A 6,388-nucleotide genomic window follows, 5' to 3' on the forward strand; every position below is an offset into this window, starting at 1 on the left:
TTCCCGCGTTCTTCAGTCTATATATGATATTAGTGGAAATTTTGGTAGAAAGAGCCAAGCAATTTTTCGTACTTAGTTATTGAGAAGATACAACATATTTTTGAGCACAACCTCTACTTTGTTTTTTCTTTTTAGAAGTTCTGTCAGCAAATAAAACTTCAGTACTAAAATAATTATAATTTCAGTATAACAGGTTTGGAAAGTTGCAGAACCCATATGAATTCTCTAGTATCTTTTTATATGAACTGTAGGAGTGTGAGCTGTAGATCTAAATAAGTGTTAGTGAATTTTTAGGAGATGGCAAGCATTCACGTTACTCTTAATAAACTAAACAATGAAATAAATCTGCTTTCAAGTCAAGCTTGCCCAGTAGTTTGAGACTTTTTTTTTTAGGTTGTTTTTTTTTTTTGGTGTATTGGAAAACCGGAAAGCGAAGTTAGAGCTTAGATGTCCACAAAACAGAACTATTGGTTTTATTTGTATCTTGAGAGTGCTAGAATATGTGTCAGACTTCTACACTTTGTCTTTGGACAAGAATATTTTTCCTTTGTCCTGAAGCAAAAGGCCTGGATTCTCTGCAAAAAACTCTTAGCTGTTAAAAGTTTGTGTATCCAGGAGTTGCAATCATCAGTGCTTCTCACTGCATCTGCCATTTTACCTGCTTGATAGGTTTCCTTATGACAGAAGGACCACCGTGAGCTGGCGCTAATTCCGTCAACATAATGCATTGCTGAATTAAAATGTGTTTGGATTTTCCTTTAAGCTGAACTGCTTTCTTTAAATTCCTCACAGGGGCTCCTGTCTAGGCAGAGGCTCAAGGAGGTTCCACACAGAGGCTGCTCAAAGAGGCTCATGTGTAGGTCCTCAGATTGCTTGCAGCTGTTCCAACTAATTCAGCCAGTTAGTCTAAATAATAATTCCACTGTTTGGGGCAGCTACAGCTGTTTTAATGCCTGCAGGTAATTCTCATGGCTGTTGCTAGCTGCAAAGGCATACAAAGGTGCCTTAGCTGGTATCTTAATTTTTTTATGTCCTGGGGGGAGGGTGTGGTGGTGCTTTTTTTTTGTTTGCTTGTTTGTTTTTGTTGAGCCCAGTAGGTTAAAAAACACGAAGTACTGCTGGGTAACCTTTACCAATTATTTTATTTTTGCAACTGTGAGTTAAAGCTTCCAAGTTTTTTAGGTACTGTGCAGGATGACTGGATTTCTTTTTGTAGTAATCAATTTTGATCTTAGGGCGATAAATACTGTTCAATTGTACAGTTAATTGGGCTAAGACTCCAAATTTGTATTGTCTGTGGTCACTTAAAGGAACTCAGTTTTGAGATACGTGAACTTCTAGGAGGGTTACTCGTACGAAGTTTCGCTTTCAGTATTTGTGTGATTGTGTATTTTGCTGAGGGTAAAGTTTGGCTATTTGGGAGTAACTGTAGCATTCGGCATCAAATTAAGTTTTTAATTAGACAAGGGAAACTCAGTGTACCTATTTCTTTTGTGGGAGAATAAAAAACCCAAACCCTCCAGGCTCAGTGTGTACTTGTGGATGTTCTCTCTGATATGAACCTTAGTGTTTTTCCACACTGTGAGCAGTGGAATATATAATAACTTCATATAGGTTATAGCTAAGCTTAAATGTAGAATTTTTAATGCATGTTACTAAAAATTCTCTTGCATGTTGGCTTTATTAAATCAAGTACATCGGCTGAAAGGCTCTCAGGCCCTGGGCTTTGTTTCTCCTGGGGAGCTCAACATATAAAGTTACCTGCTGTAATGGGTACGTTCAGAGTCAGATGTTCATAGCTGACTTCACAGAATCTAATACTGAAATTATACAGCACTGTCACCTGTACTAGAGCATCAGTATAAGCTAGCCCTTAGAAACCCCACACAACTAAAAAAAAAACCCAACAAACCCCACAACTTTTTCCAACAGTATAAAATAACAAGTAGGCTTTTATATTCAGCTCTAGAGATCTGTGTGAGAATTGAGTATAAGGGATAATGGTGGTGGTGACTATTGTTAAATGCTTTCATTGCAAAACCATTCTCCTAAGGATAACAAAAATAAGATTAAAAACACTAATGCACTTTCATTTAATTTTTTTTTGTTGGGTTTTGTTTTGTTTTGTTTTGTTTTTTTTCCAAGCTGTCACAGTTTTTCCCCTGCTGGTGAACTAAATTAAGAGACTTCTACACATAGAATTTGTATTCAGACAGTAAAATGTTACACCTCCGTTCTTATTCAGAGAGTAAAATGTTACTTGGCAGCGTGTGAAAACAAGTTGAAAGCTAGAGCCAGGTACCCAGTGTCTTCAAACATTTGTTGAGTTCCTAGGCCGTTTTATAGAATCACAGAATGTCCTGAGTTGGAAGGGACCCACAAGGATCATTGAGTCCAACTCCTGTCCCTGCATAGGAGGCAACTGATTGTCGACAAGCAGCTCTCTGGCCTGCTGCAGTATAGTTCAGCTCTCTGGTCCGCTGCAATAAAGTTCAGCTGGGCTTGCCACCAGCCGCTCTCTCGTCCACGGTTCTTAGGATCGAATCACGTCGTAGGATCGAATCACGTTGGGGTCACCATTTGTGGCAATTAATCACAGACTCCGCATATGAGTTTAGGCGAAGACAAGCGAAGACAACTGAAGACAAGTGAAGAAGACGACGACAACAAGAATGACACTTTATTTTTACAATCTATCACTTTTATAATATGATCTAGTGTTCACGAGCAAGCAAAACCCATTTCATTGGCTACTGTCTTGCGTCCACGCGTCTCTTCAGCGTTACTTATTGGTTCTTCAAGCTGGTGCACGCGAATTCCTCTTTCAGGGATGTATCCAATCTCATCCTTATTTTTCTGCCTCTATGTTTCACAAACTTGTTTGTAACAAGCCTCAAGGCCACAGCTGCATCTCGTCAAAGTAAAACACTGTCTCATTTATTCCCACACTCTGAATCCTGCAGAGGTGGTAGGAAACCTGTGGAAAAAGAAAAGCCAGTGATCATGTTATTTTATGTATAGAGAGCTGCGGTAAGCCTGCACTGAAAAATCTGCATTAGGCTTTTCCTAACATTACTGTACTTTACAGAAATAATTTTCTGATTTAAGACTTTGCAGGCAAGCATTAAGTTAATGGCAATAACATGTACATTGTTGTACATACGGGACAAGCATGCAGTAAAGCACAGTGCATGCTGTAGTACATGACTGCATGGTTTACTTAAGGCAATGTTGAACTTAAACAGGCTTAACCAGCTGATCCACGTAACGGATTTACACATCCTTTGGGCACTATCATCCACTCGAACTCCAAGTTAATCAGATTGTTGGAGGAAGTATGCACCTGTGCTAAAGCCAGAGGCTAACCTTTAACTCTGGGTGGATGACAGGAATGGACCACATCTTCTGGGTGAGAAGACACATAGTGTGGAAGACAGGTAAAGAAGTCAGTGAGCACATCTAGTCCCTAGGCCATTCTGATCCTAAAATCAGACTAAATAGCTTAAAACATCAAAGTAGAGAAGCAAAGATACTATTTTCATTAACTGGAAAATAAAAGTAGACAAAAAATTAGGGTACAAAAAGGGAAAATGAAGAATGGAGGACAGTAGAAAGGAAATAACCCTGTTACATGCTGTTTTCTTTTAGTTCCTTTCAGAATGCAACCCTCAGCGGGCAGAACACCCGGCCTGCCAGACGGCATGTCGTCTAAGGGTACATACAACTCCTCTCCCAGCCCAGGTGCATCCTGTAGCCTGTGACTTTAGATGCCACCTCTGGTATTTCATGATAACCTACAGCTAGAGGCAGAGTAGTCTGGACGAACTGGCTACTATTGCATGTGCTTTGGTTCTGATATCTAGGACACCACTACTTTCAAAACTTGCGAGGTGGGAAGGCACTCATCTCTTGCTCCTCCACAGGCTAGTCCTGCTGGATTTTTCTTCTTTTCCTCATCTCCAGCAGAAGCTCCTTGGGCAGATCGCACGATCCTCCTTTAACCTTCCTCTCCAGGCTAGCTCCTTCAGGCTACAGTACTCCTTCCTTGTTCATAGTTTCAGGCTCTTCTGGGAACAAGGAGCACTACTCAATATTGTGTGTTCTCCGTGTTGTGTTGGCAAAGTGTTGGTGTTTTCTAGTACAGTACCCTACCTTTGTTTCTATTTGCCTTTCCAGTTTGTTTCTTCTAACAACCCATTTTTCTCTTGCTCCATTAACAATTAAAGCATCATAAGCAAAACAGTTACGCACGTTACTGCTGAAAGGAATTTACTCAGCACATTGTAATACACTGAAAACATTTTTCTAGCACAGATCAACTGGGGAAGATATTAATGCCACATTTAAAATTATGTTTTTGAATAAAAGAACAAAAATGCAAACAGAGAGTTACTATGAAAACTCAGCTGGAATTATGGGGTTTTTTTAACATTTTTATTAGATTCTCTTTTCTGTAATAGTTCAGTGTCTTATCTGCTCTCTTCCTCAGTCCTTTAGTCTTACAGGTATGATGAAAAAAACAATTTTTAGAAGGACTAAACAATTTTTAAGTGTGAGGAGAGAGAGCACGGGAGATAAAACAAAAAACCAAAAGACCAGAGTAAGTTTCCATGGGGCTTCTGGCACCCCTGCAAAACGTGGTCCAAGTCCGCAGATCCCTTTTCAGTTTAAGAATTGCTCATTTAGAACTTAGCAGGTCCTGTAATTCCTTGACATCCCAGTATACCCATAAGCAAAATAAGAGTCACACTGCTGTCTGCATCCTGTGGTGATGCTTACCTTATGTCACTTGTAACCCTTAGGCACGTCAGAAGAGCAAAGTATTCTTCCCCCACAATATCCTTCTCTCTAAATTGGAAGGATAAGGATTTGATGGGTGGACTGTTCGGTGGATAAGGAATTGGCTGGATGGTCGCATCCAGAGGGTAGTGGCAATGGCTTGATGTCCAGATGGAAATCAGTAACAAGTGGTGTCGCTCAGGGGTCCGTACTGGGGCCAGTGCTGTTCAATATCTTCATCAATGACACAGATAGCAGGATCGAGTGCACTCTCAGCAAGTTTGCAGATGACACCAAGCTGAGTGGTGCAGTTGACACGCCTGATGGACGGGATGCCATCCAGCGGGACCTGGACAAGCTGGAGAAATGGGCCTGTGTGAACCTCACGAGGTTCAACAAGGACAAGTGCAGGGTCCTGCACCTGGGTCGGGGCAATCCCCGATATCAATACAGGCTGGGGGATGAAGGGATTGAGAGCTGCCCTGAGGAGAAGGACTTGGGAATACTGATAGACGAAAAGCTGGACGTGAGCTGGCAATGTGCTCTCACAGGCCAGAAAGCCAACTGTATCCTGGGCTGCATCAAAAGAAGTGTGGCCAGCAGGGTGAGGGAGGTGATTCTGCCCCTCTACTCTGCTTTTGTGAGCCCCCACCTGGAGTACTGCATCCAGCTCTGGGGTCCTCAGCACAGGAAAGCCATGGACCTGTTGGAGCAGGTCCAGAGGAGGCCACAGAAATGATCAGAGGGCTGGAGCACATCTCCTACGAGGAAAGGCTGAAAGAGATGGAGTTGTTCAGCTTGGAGAAGAGAAGGCTGCGGGAAGACCTTGTTGCGGCCTTTCAATACCTAAGTTTTTCTTAGGTGAAGGTAAGACACACCAAAAAATGTTTAGAGGACTGATTTGTATTTTCTGGCACACTTACGAGTGACACCGGTTCGAAGAAGGCATAGAGAGTCTATGTTACTAGTTGTAATGCTGAGTCAGATGCATATGAGTTGCTGGGAAGGGTCAGCCCGGCCAAGGAAGTTTTCAGGACTGCATCATAGCCAATAAATTATATTTAGGTGGCAAGAACATTGCGCACACCATGAACTCTGGGGTACAGTTACAGCGAGGAACCGCTGCCCTCAGTCCAGTCACACACCTTTTGGGTAGCTGTGCAATGATGATGTCGTAACCTTTCTTCTACATCATGTCAGTTCCTACCATCCGCTTCTGACTTTTGCTCATCACGTCTGAAATTAGCGGTAACACATACTGCTCTTGGTTTTTTAAATCTTTTGAGCAATTTTGGGCGGCTGGAGCTGGCTATGTGTGGGCCCTCCTTCTCCTCAGCTTCGTTTACGCAGGGGATTCACTACCTGCTCGCTTAAACAAGCAGCACCTTCCTTGCAGCCACGTCCCAGGCCGCCCCTCTAAGCTTAAAAACCAGCCCCGGCGCCTCGGCAGGGAGGCGGCCGCCGCCGGACCGGACCGCGGGGCGAGGAGGGCAGGAGGCCGCCGGCAGACCCGGCTCACCCCTCCCTCCGTGCCGCAGCGCGCCCCGCCTCCGGGGCTCTTCAGAAAGGCGGCGGGGGGCCTTGCCCAGGCCCGGCGGCGCCCCCCGAC

Source organism: Nipponia nippon, unplaced genomic scaffold (genome assembly GCF_047370975.1).
Source record: "Nipponia nippon isolate SJK-2023a ecotype South Korea unplaced genomic scaffold, ASM4737097v1 scaffold_8, whole genome shotgun sequence".
NCBI classification, from domain to species: Eukaryota; Metazoa; Chordata; class Aves; order Pelecaniformes; family Threskiornithidae; genus Nipponia; species Nipponia nippon.